Here is a 17,097-nt window from a genome sequence, read left to right as displayed (position 1 = left end):
TTGACTGCTCTTCATCCTCTTATAAATCAATTTGACTGCTCTTCATCCTCTTATAAAACCGTTTGGCTGCTCTTCGTCCGATTATTGATTGCTCTTCGTCCGTTTAAAAATCAGTTTGACTGCTCTTCATCCTTTTATAAAGCAGTTTGACTGCTCTTCATCCTCTTATAAATCAGTTTGACTGCTCTTCATCCTCTTACAAATCAGTTTGACTGCACTTCGTCCTCTTATAAAACAGTTTGACTGCTCTTCATCGTTTTATAAAGCAGTTTCACTGCTCTTCATCCTCTTATAAATCAGTTTGACTGCTCTTCATCCTCTTATAAATCAGTTTGACTGCTCTTCGTCCTCTTATAAAACAGTTTGACTGCTCTTCATCCTTTTATAAAGCAGTTTGACTGCTCTTCATCCTCTTATAAATCAATTTGACTGCTCTTCATCCTCTTATAAAACCGTTTGACTGCTCTTCGTCCGATTATAAATCAGTTTGACTGCTCTTCGTCCGATTATAAATCAGTTTGACTGCTCTTCATCCTCTTATAAATCAATTTGACTGCTCTTCATCCTCTTAAAAAAACCGTTTGACTGCTCTTCATCCTCTTATAAATCAATTTGACTGCTCTTCATCCTCTTATAAAACCGTTTGACTGCTCTTCGTCCGATTATAAATCAGTTTGACTGCTCTTCCTCCGATTATAAATCAGTTTGACTGCTGTTCGTCCGCTTATAAAACAGTTTGACTGCTCTTCGTCCTCTTAATAAACAGTTTGACTGCTCTTCATCCTTTTATAAAGCAGTTTGACTGCTCTTCATCCTCTTATAAATCAGTTTGACTGCTCTTCATCCGATTATAATTCAGTTTGACTGCTCTTCGTCCTCCTATATAACAGTTTGACTGCTCTTCGTCCGATTATTGACTGCTGTTCATCCGATTATAAATCAGTTTGACTGCTCTTCGTCCTCTTACAAATCAGTTTGACTGCACTTCGTCCTCTTATAAAACAGTTTGACTGCTCTTTATCGTTTTATAAAGCAGTTTCACTGCTCTTCATCCTCTTATAAATCAGTTTGACTGCTCTTCATCCTCTTATAAATCAGTTTGACTGCTCTTCGTCCTCTTATAAAACAGTTTGACTGCTCTTCATCCTTTTATAAAGCAGTTTGACTGCTCTTCATCCTCTTATAAATCAATTTGACTGCTCTTCATCCTCTTATAAAACCGTTTGACTGCTCTTCGTCCGATTATAAATCAGTTTGACTGCTCTTCGTCCGATTATAAATCAGTTTGACTGCTCTTCATCCTCTTATAAATCAATTTGACTGCTCTTCATCCTCTTAAAAAAACCGTTTGACTGCTCTTCATCCTCTTATAAATCAATTTGACTGCTCTTCATCCTCTTATAAAACCGTTTGACTGCTCTTCGTCCGATTATAAATCAGTTTGACTGCTCTTCGTCCGATTATAAATCAGTTTGACTGCTGTTCGTCCGCTTATAAAACAGTTTGACTGCTCTTCGTCCTTTTATAAAGCAGTTTGACTGCTCTTCATCCTCTTATAAATCAGTTTGACTGCTCTTCATCCGATTATAATTCAGTTTGACTGTTCTTCGTCCTTTTATAAAGCAGTTTGACTGCTCTTCATCCTCTTATAAATCAGTTTGACTGCTCTTCGTCCTCCTATATAACAGTTTGACTGCTCTTCGTCCGATTATTGACTGCTGTTCATCCGATTATAAATCAGTTTGACTGCTCTTCATCCGATTATAATTCAGTTTGACTGCTCTTCGTCCTCCTATATAACAGTTTGACTGCTCTTCGTCCGATTATTGACTGCTGTTCATCCGATTATAAATCAGTTTGACTGCTCTTCGTCCTCTTATAAAACAGTTTGAATGCTCTTCATCCTTTTATAAAGCAGTTTGACTGCTCTTCATCCTCTTATAAATCTGTTTGACTGCTCTTCATCCGATTATAAATCATTTTGACTGCTCTTCGTCCTCTTATAAAACTGTTTGACTGCTCTTCGTCCGCTTATAAAACAGTTTGACTGCTCTTCATCCTTTTATAAAGCAGTTTGACTGCTCTTCATCCTCTTATAAATCAGTTTGACTGCTCTTCATCCTCTTATAAAACAGTTTGACTGCTCTTCAACCTCTTGTAAAACAGGTTGACTGCTATTCATCCTCTTGTAAACCAGTCTGACTGCTCTATATCCTCGTGTAAAACAGTTTGACTGCGCTTCATCCTCCTTTATAACAGTTTGACTGCTCTTCGTCCGATTATTGACTGCTCTTCATCCGATTATAAATCAGTTTGACTGCTCTTCATCCTTTTGTAAAGCAGTTTGACTGCTCTTCATCCTCCTATAAAGCAGTTTGACTGCTCTTCATCCTCCTATAAACCAGTTTGACTGCGCTTCATTGTCCTATAGAACAGTTTGACTGCTCTTCGTCCTATTATAAATCAGTTTGCCTGCTCTTCATCCTCTTATAAAGCAGGTTGACTGCTCTTCATCCACCTATAAACCACTTTGACTGCGCTTCATCCTCCTATAGAACAGTTTGACTGCTCTTCGTCGGATTATAAATCAGTTTGACTGCTCTTCATCCTTTTATAAAGCAGTTTGACTGCTCTTCATCCTTTTATAAAGCAGTTTGACTGCTCTTCATCCTCTTATAAATCAGTTTGACTGCTCTTCATCCGATTATAAATCATTTTGACTGCTCTTCGTCCTCTTATAAAACAGTTTGACTGCTCTTCATCCTTTTATAAAGCGGTTTGACAGCTCTTCATCCTCTAATAAAACAGTTTGACTGCTCTTCATCCTCTTGTAAAACAGGTTGACTGCTCTTCATCCTCTTGTAAAACAATCTGACTGCTCTACATCCTCGTATAAAACAGTTTGACTGCTCTTCATCCTTTTATAAAGCAGTTTGACTGCTCTTCATCCTCTTATAAAACAGTTTGACTGCTCTTCGTCCGATTATAAATCAGTTTGACTGCTCTTCGTCCGATTATAAATCAGTTTGACTGCTCTTCATCCTCTTATAAATCAATTTGACTGCTCTTCATCCTCTTATAAAACCGTTTGACTGCTCTTCGTCCGATTATAAATCAGTTTGACTGCTCTTCGTCCGATTATAAATCAGTTTGACTGCTCTTCGTTCTCTTATAAAACAGTTTGACTGCTCTTCGTCCTCTTATTAAACAGTTTGACTGCTCTTCATCCTTTTATAAAGCAGTTTGACTGCTCTTCATCCTCTTATAAATCAGTTTGACTGCTCTTCATCCGATTATAATTCAGTTTGACTGCTCTTCGTCCTCCTATATAACAGTTTGACTGCTCTTCGTCCGATTATTGACTGCTGTTCATCCGATTATAAATCAGTTTGACTGCTCTTCGTCCTCTTATAAAACAGTTTGACTGCTCTTCATCGTTTTATAAAGCAGTTTGACTGCTCTTCATCCTCTTATAAAGCAGTTTGACTGCTCTTCATCCTCATATAAACCAGTTTGACTGCGCTTCATCCTCCTATAGAACAGTTTGACTGCTCTTCATCCTCTTATAAAGCAGTTTGACTGCTCTTCATCCGATTATAATTCAGTTTGACTGCTCTTCGTCCTCCTATATAACAGTTTGACTGCTCTTCGTCCGATTATTGACTGCTGTTCATCCGATTATAAATCAGTTTGACTGCTCTTCGTCCTCTTATAAAACAGTTTGACTGCTCTTCATCGTTTTATAAAGCAGTTTGACTGCTCTTCATCCTCTTATAAAGCAGTTTGACTGCTCTTCATCCTCATATAAACCAGTTTGACTGCGCTTCATCCTCCTATAGAACAGTTTGACTGCTCTTCATCCTCTTATAAAGCAGTTTGACTGCTCTTCATCCTCTTATAAATCAGTTTGACTGCTCTTCGTCCTCTTATAAATCAGTTTGACTGCGGTTCATCCGCTTATAAAACAGTTTGACTGCTCTTCGTCCGATTATAAATCAGTTTGACTGCTCTTCGTCTGCTTATAAAACAGTTTGACTGCTCTTCATCCTTTTATAAAGCAGTTTGACTGCTCTTCATCCTCTTATAAATCAGTTTGACTGCTCTTCATCCTCTTATAAAACAGTTTGACTGCTCTTCAACCTCTTGTAAAACAGGTTGACTAGTCTTCATACTCTTGTAAACCAGTCTGACTGCTCTACATCCTCGTGTAAAACAGTTTGACTGCGCTTCATCCTCCTATAGAACAGTTTGGCTGCTCTTCGTCCGATTATTGATTGCTCTTCGTCCGTTTAAAAATCAGTTTGACTGCTCTTCATCCTTTTATAAAGCAGTTTGACTGCTCTTCATCGTTTTATAAAGCAGTTTCACTGCTCTTCATCCTCTTATAAATCAGTTTGACTGCTCTTCAACCTCTTATAAATCAGTTTGACTGCTCTTCGTCCTCTTATAAAACAGTTTGACTGCTCTTCATCCTTTTATAAAGCAGTTTGACTGCTCTTCATCCTCTTATAAATCAATTTGACTGCTCTTCATCCTCTTATAAAACCGTTTGACTGCTCTTCGTCCGATTATAAATCAGTTTGACTGCTCTTCGTCCGATTAAAAATCAGTTTGACTGCTCTTCATCCTCTTATAAATCAATTTGACTGCTCTTCATCCTCTTAAAAAACCGTTTGACTGCTCTTCATCCTCTTATAAATCAATTTGACTGCTCTTCATCCTCTTATAAAACCGTTTGACTGCTCTTCGTCCGATTATAAATCAGTTTGACTGCTCTTCGTCCGATTATAAATCAGTTTGACTGCTGTTCGTCCGCTTATAAAACAGTTTGACTGCTCTTCGTCCTCTTAATAAACAGTTTGACTGCTCTTCATCCTTTTATAAAGCAGTTTGACTGCTCTTCATCCTCTTATAAATCAGTTTGACTGCTCTTCATCCGATTATAATTCAGTTTGACTGCTCTTCGTCCTCCTATATAACAGTTTGACTGCTCTTCGTCCGAATATTGACTGCTGTTCATCCGATTATAAATCAGTTTGACTGCTCTTCGTCCTCTTATAAAACAGTTTGACTGCTCTTCATCCTTTTATAAAGCAGTTTGACTGCTCTTCATCCTCTTATAAATCTGTTTGACTGCTCTTCATCCGATTATAAATCATTTTGACTGCTCTTCGTCCTCTTATAAAACTGTTTGACTGCTCTTCGTCCGCTTATAAAACAGTTTGACTGCTCTTCATCCTTTTATAAAGCAGTTTGACTGCTCTTCATCCTCTTATAAATCAGTTTGACTGCTCTTCATCCTCTTATAAAACAGTTTGACTGCTCTTCAACCTCTTGTAAAACAGGTTGACTGCTATTCATCCTCTTGTAAACCAGTCTGACTGCTCTATATCCTCGTGTAAAACAGTTTGACTGCGCTTCATCCTCCTTTATAACAGTTTGACTGCTCTTCGTCCGATTATTGACTGCTCTTCATCCGATTATAAATCAGTTTGACTGCTCTTCATCCTTTTGTAAAGCAGTTTGACTGCTCTTCATCCTCCTATAAAGCAGTTTGACTGCTCTTCATCCTCCTATAAACCAGTTTGACTGCTCTTCGTCCTATTATAAATCAGTTCGACTGCTCTTCATCCTCTTATAAAACCGTTTGACTGCTCTTCGTCCGATTATAAATCAGTTTGACTGCTCTTCGTCCGATTATAAATCAGTTTGACTGCTCTTCATCCTCTTATAAATCAATTTGACTGCTCTTCATCCTCTTATAAATCAGTTTGACTGCTCTTCATCCGATTATAATTCAGTTTGACTGCTCTTCGTCCTCCTATATAACAGTTTGACTGCTCTTCGTCCGATTATTGACTGCTGTTCATCCGATTATAAATCAGTTTGACTGCTCTTCATCCTTTTATAAAGCAGTTTGACTGCTCTTCATCCTCAGTTAAATCAGTTTGACTGCTCTTCATCCTCTTATAAATCAGTTTGACTGCTCTTCGTCCTCTTATAAAACAGTTTGACTGCTCTTCATCGTTTTATAAAGCAGTTTGACTGCTCTTCATCCTCTTATAAAGCAGTTTGACTGCTCATCATCCTCATATAAACCAGTTTGACTGCGCTTCATCCTCCTATAGAACAGTTTGACTGCTCTTCATCCTCTTATAAAGCAGTTTGACTGCTCTTCATCCTCTTATAAATCAGTTTGACTGCTCTTCGTCCGATTATAAATCAGTTTGACTGCGGTTCATCCTTTTATAAAGCAGTTTGACTGCTCTTCATCCTCTTATAAATCAGTTTGACTGCTCTTCATCCGATTATAATTCAGTTTGACTGCTCTTCGTCCTCCTATATAACAGTTTGACTGCTCTTCGTCCGATTATTGACTGCTGTTCATCCGATTATAAATCAGTTTGACTGCTCTTCGTCCTCTTATAAAACAGTTTGACTGCTCTTCATCCTTTTATAAAGCAGTTTGACTGCTCTTCATCCTCTTATAAATCTGTTTGACTGCTCTTCATCCGATTATAAATCATTTTGACTGCTCTTCGTCCTCTTATAAAACTGTTTGACTGCTCTTCGTCCGCTTATAAAACAGTTTGACTGCTCTTCATCCTTTTATAAAGCAGTTTGACTGCTCTTCATCCTCTTATAAATCAGTTTGACTGCTCTTCATCCTCTTATAAAACAGTTTGACTGCTCTTCAACCTCTTGTAAAACAGGTTGACTGCTATTCATCCTCTTGTAAACCAGTCTGACTGCTCTATATCCTCGTGTAAAACAGTTTGACTGCGCTTCATCCTCCTTTATAACAGTTTGACTGCTCTTCGTCCGATTATTGACTGCTCTTCATCCGATTATAAATCAGTTTGACTGCTCTTCATCCTTTTGTAAAGCAGTTTGACTGCTCTTCATCCTCCTATAAAGCAGTTTGACTGCTCTTCATCCTCCTATAAACCAGTTTGACTGCGCTTCATCGTCCTATAGAACAGTTTGACTGCTCTTCGTCCTATTATAAATCAGTTTGCCTGCTCTTCATCCTCTTATAAAGCAGGTTGACTGCTCTTCATCCACCTATAAACCACTTTGACTGCGCTTCATCCTCCTATAGAACAGGTTGACTGCTCTTCGTCGGATTATAAATCAGTTTGACTGCTCTTCATCCTTTTATAAAGCAGTTTGACTGCTCTTCATCCTTTTATAAAGCAGTTTGACTGCTCTTCATCCTCTTATAAATCAGTTTGACTGCTCTTCATCCGATTATAAATCATTTTGACTGCTCTTCGTCCTCTTATAAAACAGTTTGACTGCTCTTCATCCTTTTATAAAGCGGTTTGACTGCTCTTCATCCTCTGATAAAACAGTTTGACTGTTCTTCATCCTCTTGTAAAACAGGTTGACTGCTCTTCATCCTCTTGTAAAACAATCTGACTGCTCTATATCCTCGTATAAAACAGTTTGACTGCTCTTCATCCTTTTATAAAGCAGTTTGACTGCTCTTCATCCTCTTATAAAACAGTTTGACTGCTCTTCATCCTCTTATAAAACCGTTTGACTGCTCTTCGTCCGATTATAAATCAGTTTGACTGCTCTTCGTCCGATTATAAATCAGTTTGACTGCTGTTCGTCCGCTTATAAAACAGTTTGACTGCTCTTCGTCCTCTTATTAAACAGTTTGACTGCTCTTCATCCTTTTATAAAGCAGTTTGACTGCTCTTCATCCTCTTATAAATCAGTTTGACTGCTCTTCATCCGATTATAATTCAGTTTGACTGCTCTTCGTCCTCCTATATAACAGTTTGACTGCTCTTCGTCCGATTATTGACTGCTGTTCATCCGATTATAAATCAGTTTGACTGCTCTTCGTCCTCTTATAAAACAGTTTGACTGCTCTTCATCGTTTTATAAAGCAGTTTGACTGCTCTTCATCCTCTTATAAAGCAGTTTGACTGCTCTTCATCCTCATATAAACCAGTTTGACTGCGCTTCATCCTCCTATAGAACAGTTTGACTGCTCTTCATCCTCTTATAAATCAGTTTGACTGCTCTTCATCCTCTTATAAATCAGTTTGACTGCTCTTCGTCCGATTATAAATCAGTTTGACTGCGGTTCATCCGCTTATAAAACAGTTTGACTGCTCTTCGTCCGATTATAAATCAGTTTGACTGCTCTTCGTCTACTTATAAAACAGTTTGACTGCTCTTCATCCTTTTATAAAGCAGTTTGACTGCTCTTCATCCTCTTATAAATCAGTTTGACTGCTCTTCATCCTCTTATAAAACAGTTTGACTGCTCTTCAACCTCTTGTAAAACAGGTTGACTAGTCTTCATACTCTTGTAAACCAGTCTGACTGCTCTACATCCTCGTGTAAAACAGTTTGACTGCAATCATCCTCCTATAGAACAGTTTGGCTGCTCTTCGTCCGATTATTGATTGCTCTTCGTCCGTTTAAAAATCAGTTTGACTGCTCTTCATCCTCTTACAAATCAGTTTGACTGCACTTCGTCCTCTTATAAAACAGTTTGACTGCTCTTCATCGTTTTATAAAGCAGTTTCACTGCTCTTCATCCTCTTATAAATCAGTTTGACTGCTCTTCATCCTCTTATAAATCAGTTTGACTGCTCTTCGTCCTCTTATAAAACAGTTTGACTGCTCTTCATCCTTTTATAAAGCAGTTTGACTGCTCTTCATCCTCTTATAAATCAATTTGACTGCTCTTCATCCTCTTATAAAACCGTTTGACTGCTCTTCGTCCGATTATAAATCAGTTTGACTGCTCTTCGTCCGATTATAAATCAGTTTGACTGCTCTTCATCCTCTTATAAATCAGTTTGACTGCTCTTCATCCTCTTATAAAACAGTTTGACTGCTCTTCAACCTCTTGTAAAACAGGTTGACTAGTCTTCATACTCTTGTAAACCAGTCTGACTGCTCTACATCCTCGTGTAAAACAGTTTGACTGCAATCATCCTCCTATAGAACAGTTTGGCTGCTCTTCGTCCGATTATTGATTGCTCTTCGTCCGTTTAAAAATCAGTTTGACTGCTCTTCATCCTCTTACAAATCAGTTTGACTGCACTTCGTCCTCTTATAAAACAGTTTGACTGCTCTTCATCGTTTTATAAAGCAGTTTCACTGCTCTTCATCCTCTTATAAATCAGTTTGACTGCTCTTCATCCTCTTATAAATCAGTTTGACTGCTCTTCGTCCTCTTATAAAACAGTTTGACTGCTCTTCATCCTTTTATAAAGCAGTTTGACTGCTCTTCATCCTCTTATAAATCAATTTGACTGCTCTTCATCCTCTTATAAAACCGTTTGACTGCTCTTCGTCCGATTATAAATCAGTTTGACTGCTCTTCGTCCGATTATAAATCAGTTTGACTGCTCTTCATCCTCTTATAAATCAATTTGACTGCGCTTCATCCTCTTAAAAAAACCGTTTGACTGCTCTTCATCCTCTTATAAATCAATTTGACTGCTCTTCATCCTCTTATAAAACCGTTTGACTGCTCTTCGTCCGATTATAAATCAGTTTGACTGCTCTTCGTCCGATTATAAATCAGTTTGACTGCTGTTCGTCCGCTTATAAAACAGTTTGACTGCTCTTCGTCCTCTTAATAAACAGTTTGACTGCTCTTCATCCTTTTATAAAGCAGTTTGACTGCTCTTCATCCTCTTATAAATCAGTTTGACTGCTCTTCATCCGATTATAATTCAGTTTGACTGCTCTTCGTCCTCCTATATAACAGTTTGACTGCTCTTCGTCCGATTATTGACTGCTGTTCATCCGATTATAAATCAGTTTGACTGCTCTTCGTCCTCTTATAAAACAGTTTGACTGCTCTTCATCCTTTTATAAAGCAGTTTGACTGCTCTTCATCCTCTTATAAATCTGTTTGACTGCTCTTCATCCGATTATAAATCATTTTGACTGCTCTTCGTCCTCTTATAAAACTGTTTGACTGTTCTTCTTCCGCTTATAAAACAGTTTGACTGCTCTTCATCCTTTTATAAAGCAGTTTGACTGCTCTTCATCCTCTTATAAATCAGTTTGACTGCTCTTCATCCTCTTATAAAACAGTTTGACTGCTCTTCAACCTCTTGTAAAACAGGTTGACTGCTATTCATCCTCTTGTAAACCAGTCTGACTGCTCTATATCCTCGTGTAAAACAGTTTGACTGCGCTTCATCCTCCTTTATAACAGTTTGACTGCTCTTCGTCCGATTATTGACTGCTCTTCATCCGATTATAAATCAGTTTGACTGCTCTTCATCCTTTTGTAAAGCAGTTTGACTGCTCTTCATCCTCCTATAAAGCAGTTTGACTGCTCTTCATCCTCCTATAAACCAGTTTGACTGCACTTCATCGTCCTATAGAACAGTTTGACTGCTCTTCGTCCTATTATAAATCAGTTTGACTGCTCTTCATCCTCTTATAAAACCGTTTGACTGCTCTTCGTCCGATTATAAATCAGTTTGACTGCTCTTCGTCCGATTATAAATCAGTTTGACTGCTCTTCATCCTCTTATAAATCAATTTGACTGCTCTTCATCCTCTTATAAATCAGTTTGACTGCTCTTCATCCGATTATAATTCAGTTTGACTGCTCTTCGTCCTCCTATATAACAGTTTGACTGCTCTTCGTCCGATTATTGACTGCTGTTCATCCGATTATAAATCAGTTTGACTGCTCTTAATCCTTTTATAAAGCAGTTTGACTGCTCTTCATCCTCTTTTAAATCAGTTTGACTGCTCTTCATCCTCTTATAAATCAGTTTGACTGCTCTTCGTCCTCTTATAAAACAGTTTGACTGCTCTTCATCGTTTTATAAAGCAGTTTGACTGCTCTTCATCCTCTTATAAAGCAGTTTGACTGCTCTTCATCCTCATATACACCAGTTTGACTGCGCTTCATCCTCCTATAGAACAGTTTGACTTCTCTTCATCCTCTTATAAAGCAGTTTGACTGCTCTTCATCCTCTTATAAATCAGTTTGACTGCTCTTCGTCCGATTATAAATCAGTTTGACTGCGGTTCATCCGCTTATAAAACAGTTTGACTGCTCTTCATCCTTTTATAAATCAGTTTGACTGCTCTTCGTCCGATTATAAATCAGTTTGACTGCTCTTCGTCCGATTATAAATCAGTTTGACTGCTGTTCGTCCGCTTATAAAACAGTTTGACTGCTCTTCGTCCTCTTATAAAATAGTTTGACTGCTCTTCATCCTTTTATAAAGCAGTTTGACTGCTCTTCATCCTCTTATAAATCAGTTTGACTGCTCTTCATCCGATTGTAATTCAGTTTGACTGCTCTTCGTCCTCTTATAATACAGTTTGACTGCTCTTCATCCTTTTATAAAGCAGTTAGACTGCTCTTCATTCTCTTATAAAACAGTTTGACTGCTCTTCATCCTCTTGTAAAAAAGGTTGACTGCTCTTCATCCTCTTGTAAACCAGTCTGACTGCTCTACATCCTCGTGTAAAACAGTTTGACTGCGCTTCATCCTCCTATAGAAGAGTTTGACTGCTCTTCGTCCGATCATTGACTGCTCTTCGTCCGATTATATATCAGTTTGACTGCTCTTCAGCCTTTTATAAAGCAGTTTGACTGCTCTTCATCCTCTTATAAATCAGTTTGACTGCTCTTCATCCTCTTATAAATCAGTTTGACTGCTCTTCGTCCTCTTATAAAACAGTTGGACTGCTCTTCATCGTTTTATAAGGCAGTTTGACTGCTCTTCATTCTCCTATAAAGCAGTTTGACTGCTCCTCATCCTCCTATAAACCAGTTTGACTGCGCTTCATCCTCCTATAGAACAGTTTGACTGCTCTTCGTCGGATTATAAATCAGTTTGACTGCTCTTCATCCTCTTATAAAATAGTTTGACTGCTCTTCATCCTCCTATAAACCAGTTTGACTGCGCTTCATCCTCGTATAGAACAGTTTGACTGCTCTTCATCCTTTTATAAAGCGGTTTGACTGCTCTTCATCCTCTTGTAAAACAGGTTGACTGCTCTTCAACCTCTTGTAAAACAGTCTGACTGCTCTACATCCTCGTATAAAACAGTTTGACTGGTCTTCATCCTTTTATAAAGCAGTTTGACTGCTCTTCATCCTCTTATAAATCAATTTGACTGCTCTTCATCCTCTTATAAAACCGTTTGACTGCTCTTCGTCCGATTACAAATCAGTTTGACTGCTCTTCGTCCGATTATAAATCAGTTTGACTGCTGTTCGTCCGCTTATAAAACAGTTTGACTGCTCTTCGTCCTCTTATTAAACAGTTTGACTACTCTTCATCCTTTTATAAAGCAGTTTGACTGCTCTTCATCCTCTTATAAATCAGTTTGACTGCTCTTCACCCTCTTATAAAACCGTTTGACTGCTCTTCGTCCTCTTATAAATCAGTTTCACTGCTCTTCATCCTCTTATAAATCAGTTTGACTGCTCTTCATCCTCTTATAAATCAGTTTGACTGCTCTTCGTCCTCTTATAAAACAGTTTGACTGCTCTTCATCCTTTTATAAAGCAGTTTGACTGCTCTTCATCCTCTTATAAATCAATTTGACTGCTCTTCATCCTCTTATAAAACCGTTTGACTGCTCTTCGTCCGATTATAAATCAGTTTGACTGCTCTTCGTCCGATTATAAATCAGTTTGACTGCTCTTCATCCTCTTATAAATCAGTTTGACTGCTCTTCATCCTCTTATAAAACAGTTTGACTGCTCTTCAACCTCTTGTAAAACAGGTTGACTAGTCTTCATACTCTTGTAAACCAGTCTGACTGCTCTACATCCTCGTGTAAAACAGTTTGACTGCAATCATCCTCCTATAGAACAGTTTGGCTGCTCTTCGTCCGATTATTGATTGCTCTTCGTGCGTTTAAAAATCAGTTTGACTGCTCTTATTCCTCTTACAAATCAGTTTGACTGCACTTCGTCCTCTTATAAAACAGTTTGACTGCTCTTCATCGTTTTATAAAGCAGTTTCACTGCTCTTCATCCTCTTATAAATCAGTTTGACTGCTCTTCATCCTCTTATAAATCAGTTTGACTGCTCTTCGTCCTCTTATAAAACAGTTTGACTGCTCTTCATCCTTTTATAAAGCAGTTTGACTGCTCTTCATCCTCTTATAAATCAATTTGACTGCTCTTCATCCTCTTATAAAACCGTTTGACTGCTCTTCGTCCGATTATAAATCAGTTTGACTGCTCTTCGTCCGATTATAAATCAGTTTGACTGCTCTTCATCCTCTTATAAATCAATTTGACTGCTCTTCATCCTCTTAAAAAAACCGTTTGACTGCTCTTCATCCTCTTATAAATCAATTTGACTGCTCTTCATCCTCTTATAAAACCGTTTGACTGATCTTCGTCCGATTATAAATCAGTTTGACTGCTCTTCGTCCGATTATAAATCAGTTTGACTGCTGTTCGTCCGCTTATAAAACAGTTTGACTGCTCTTCGTCCTCTTAATAAACAGTTTGACTGCTCTTCATCCTTTTATAAAGCAGTTTGACTGCTCTTCATCCTCTTATAAATCAGTTTGACTGCTCTTCATCCGATTATAATTCAGTTTGACTGCTCTTCGTCCTCCTATATAACAGTTTGACTGCTCTTCGTCCGATTATTGACTGCTGTTCATCCGATTATAAATCAGTTTGACTGCTCTTCGTCCTCTTATAAAACAGTTTGACTGCTCTTCATCCTTTTATAAAGCAGTTTGACTGCTCTTCATCCTCTTATAAATCTGTTTGACTGCTCTTCATCCGATTATAAATCATTTTGACTGCTCTTCGTCCTCTTATAAAACTGTTTGACTGCTCTTCTTCCGCTTATAAAACAGTTTGACTGCTCTTCATCCTTTTATAAAGCAGTTTGACTGCTCTTCATCCTCTTATAAATCAGTTTGACTGCTCTTCATCCTCTTATAAAACAGTTTGACTGCTCTTCAACCTCTTGTAAAACAGGTTGACTGCTATTCATCCTCTTGTAAACCAGTCTGACTGCTCTATATCCTCGTGTAAAACAGTTTGACTGCGCTTCATCCTCCTTTATAACAGTTTGACTGCTCTTCGTCCGATTATTGACTGCTCTTCATCCAATTATAAATCAGTTTGACTGCTCTTCATCCTTTTGTAAAGCAGTTTGACTGCTCTTCATCCTCCTATAAAGCAGTTTGACTGCTCTTCATCCTCCTATAAACCAGTTTGACTGCGCTTCATCGTCCTATAGAACAGTTTGACTGCTCTTCGTCCTATTATAAATCAGTTTGACTGCTCTTCATCCTCTTATAAAACCGTTTGACTGCTCTTCGTCCGATTATAAATCAGTTTGACTGCTCTTCGTCCGATTATAAATCAGTTTGACTGCTCTTCATCCTCTTATAAATCAATTTGACTGCTCTTCATCCTCTTATAAATCAGTTTGACTGCTCTTCATCCGATTATAATTCAGTTTGACTGCTCTTCGTCCTCCTATATAACAGTTTGACTGCTCTTCGTCCGATTATTGACTGCTGTTCATCCGATTATAAATCAGTTTGACTGCTCTTCATCCTTTTATAAAGCAGTTTGACTGCTCTTCATCCTCTTTTAAATCAGTTTGACTGCTCTTCATCCTCTTATAAATCAGTTTGACTGCTCTTCGTCCTCTTATAAAACAGTTTGACTGCTCTTCATCGTTTTATAAAGCAGTTTGACTGCTCTTCATCCTCTTATAAAGCAGTTTGACTGCTCTTCATCCTCATATACACCAGTTTGACTGCGCTTCATCCTCCTATAGAACAGTTTGACTGCTCTTCATCCTCTTATAAAGCAGTTTGACTGCTCTTCATCCTCTTATAAATCAGTTTGACTGCTCTTCGTCCGATTATAAATCAGTTTGACTGCGGTTCATCCGCTTATAAAACAGTTTGACTGCTCTTCATCCTTTTATAAATCAGTTTGACTGCTCTTCGTCCGATTATAAATCAGTTTGACTGCTCTTCGTCCGATTATAAAACAGTTTGACTGCTCTTCGTCCTCTTATAAAATAGTTTGACTGCTCTTCATCCTTTTATAAAGCAGTTTGACTGCTCTTCATCCTCTTATAAATCAGTTTGACTGCTCTTCATCCGATTGTAATTCAGTTTGACTGCTCTTCGTCCTCTTATAATACAGTTTGACTGCTCTTCATCCTTTTATAAAGCAGTTAGACTGCTCTTCATTCTCTTATAAAACAGTTTGACTGCTCTTCATCCTCTTGTAAAAAAGGTTGACTGCTCTTCATCCTCTTGTAAACCAGTCTGACTGCTCTACATCCTCGTGTAAAACAGTTTGACTGCGCTTCATCCTCCTATAGAAGAGTTTGACTGCTCTTCGTCCGATCATTGACTGCTCTTCGTCCGATTATATATCAGTTTGACTGCTCTTCAGCCTTTTATAAAGCAGTTTGACTGCTCTTCATCCTCTTATAAATCAGTTTGACTGCTCTTCATCCTCTTATAAATCAGTTTGACTGCTCTTCGTCCTCTTATAAAACAGTTGGACTGCTCTTCATCGTTTTATAAGGCAGTTTGACTGCTCTTCATTCTCCTATAAAGCAGTTTGACTGCTCCTCATCCTCCTATAAACCAGTTTGACTGCGCTTCATCCTCCTATAGAACAGTTTGACTGCTCTTCGTCGGATTATAAATCAGTTTGACTGCTCTTCATCCTCTTATAAAATAGTTTGACTGCTCTTCATCCTCCTATAAACCAGTTTGACTGCGCTTCATCCTCGTATAGAACAGTTTGACTGCTCTTCATCCTTTTATAAAGCGGTTTGACTGCTCTTCATCCTCTTGTAAAACAGGTTGACTGCTCTTCAACCTCTTGTAAAACAGTCTGACTGCTCTACATCCTCGTATAAAACAGTTTGACTGGTCTTCATCCTTTTATAAAGCAGTTTGACTGCTCTTCATCCTCTTATAAATCAATTTGACTGCTCTTCATCCTCTTATAAAACCGTTTGACTGCTCTTCGTCCGATTACAAATCAGTTTGACTGCTCTTCGTCCGATTATAAATCAGTTTGACTGCTGTTCGTCCGCTTATAAAACAGTTTGACTGCTCTTCGTCCTCTTATTAAACAGTTTGACTACTCTTCATCCTTTTATAAAGCAGTTTGACTGCTCTTCATCCTCTTATAAATCAGTTTGACTGCTCTTCACCCTCTTATAAAACCGTTTGACTGCTCTTCGTCCTCTTATAAAACAGTTTGACTGCTCTTCATCCTTTTATAAAGCAGTTTGAATGCTCTTCATCCTCTTATAAATCAGTTTGACTGCTCTTCATCCGATTGTAATTCAGTTTGACTGCTCTTCGTCCTCCTATAGAAGAGTTTGACTGCTCTTCGTCCGATCATTGACTGCTCTTCGTCCGATTATATATCAGTTTGAATGCTCTTCAGCCTTTTATAAAGCAGTTTGACTGCTCTTCATCCTCTTATAAATCAGTTTGACTGCTCTTCATCCTCTTATAAATCAGTTTGACTGCTCTTCAACCTCTTATAAAACAGTTGGACTGCTCTTCATCGTTTTATAAGGCAGTTTGACTGCTCTTCATCCTCCTATAAAGCAGTTTGACTGCTCTTCGACCTCCTATAAACCAGTTTGACTGCGCTTCATCCTCCTATAGAACAGTTTGACTGCTCTTCGTCGGATTATAAATCAGTTTGACTGCTCTTCATCCTCTTATAAAATAGTTTGACTGCTCTTCATCCTCCTATAAACCAGTTTGACTGCGCTTCATCCTCGTATAGAACAGTTTGACTGCTCTTCATCCTTTTATAAAGCAGTTTGACTGCTCTTCATCCTCTTATAAATCAATTTGACTGCTCTTCATCCTCTTATAAAACCGTTTGACTGCTCTTCGTCCGATTATAAATCAGTTTGACTGCTCTTCGTCCGATTATAAATCAGTTTGACTGCTCTTCGTCCTCTTATAAAACAGTTTGACTGCTCTTCATCCGTTTCTAAAGCAGTTTGACTGCTCTTCATCCTCTTATAAATCTGTTTGACTGCTCTTCATCCTCTTACAAATCAGTTTGACTGCACTTCGTCCTCTTATAAAACAGTT

The sequence above is a fragment of the Lampris incognitus genome, chromosome 12 (assembly GCF_029633865.1).
Source record: "Lampris incognitus isolate fLamInc1 chromosome 12, fLamInc1.hap2, whole genome shotgun sequence".
Lineage (NCBI taxonomy): Eukaryota > Metazoa > Chordata > Actinopteri > Lampriformes > Lampridae > Lampris > Lampris incognitus.
This window is presented reverse-complemented; position numbering follows the sequence as displayed.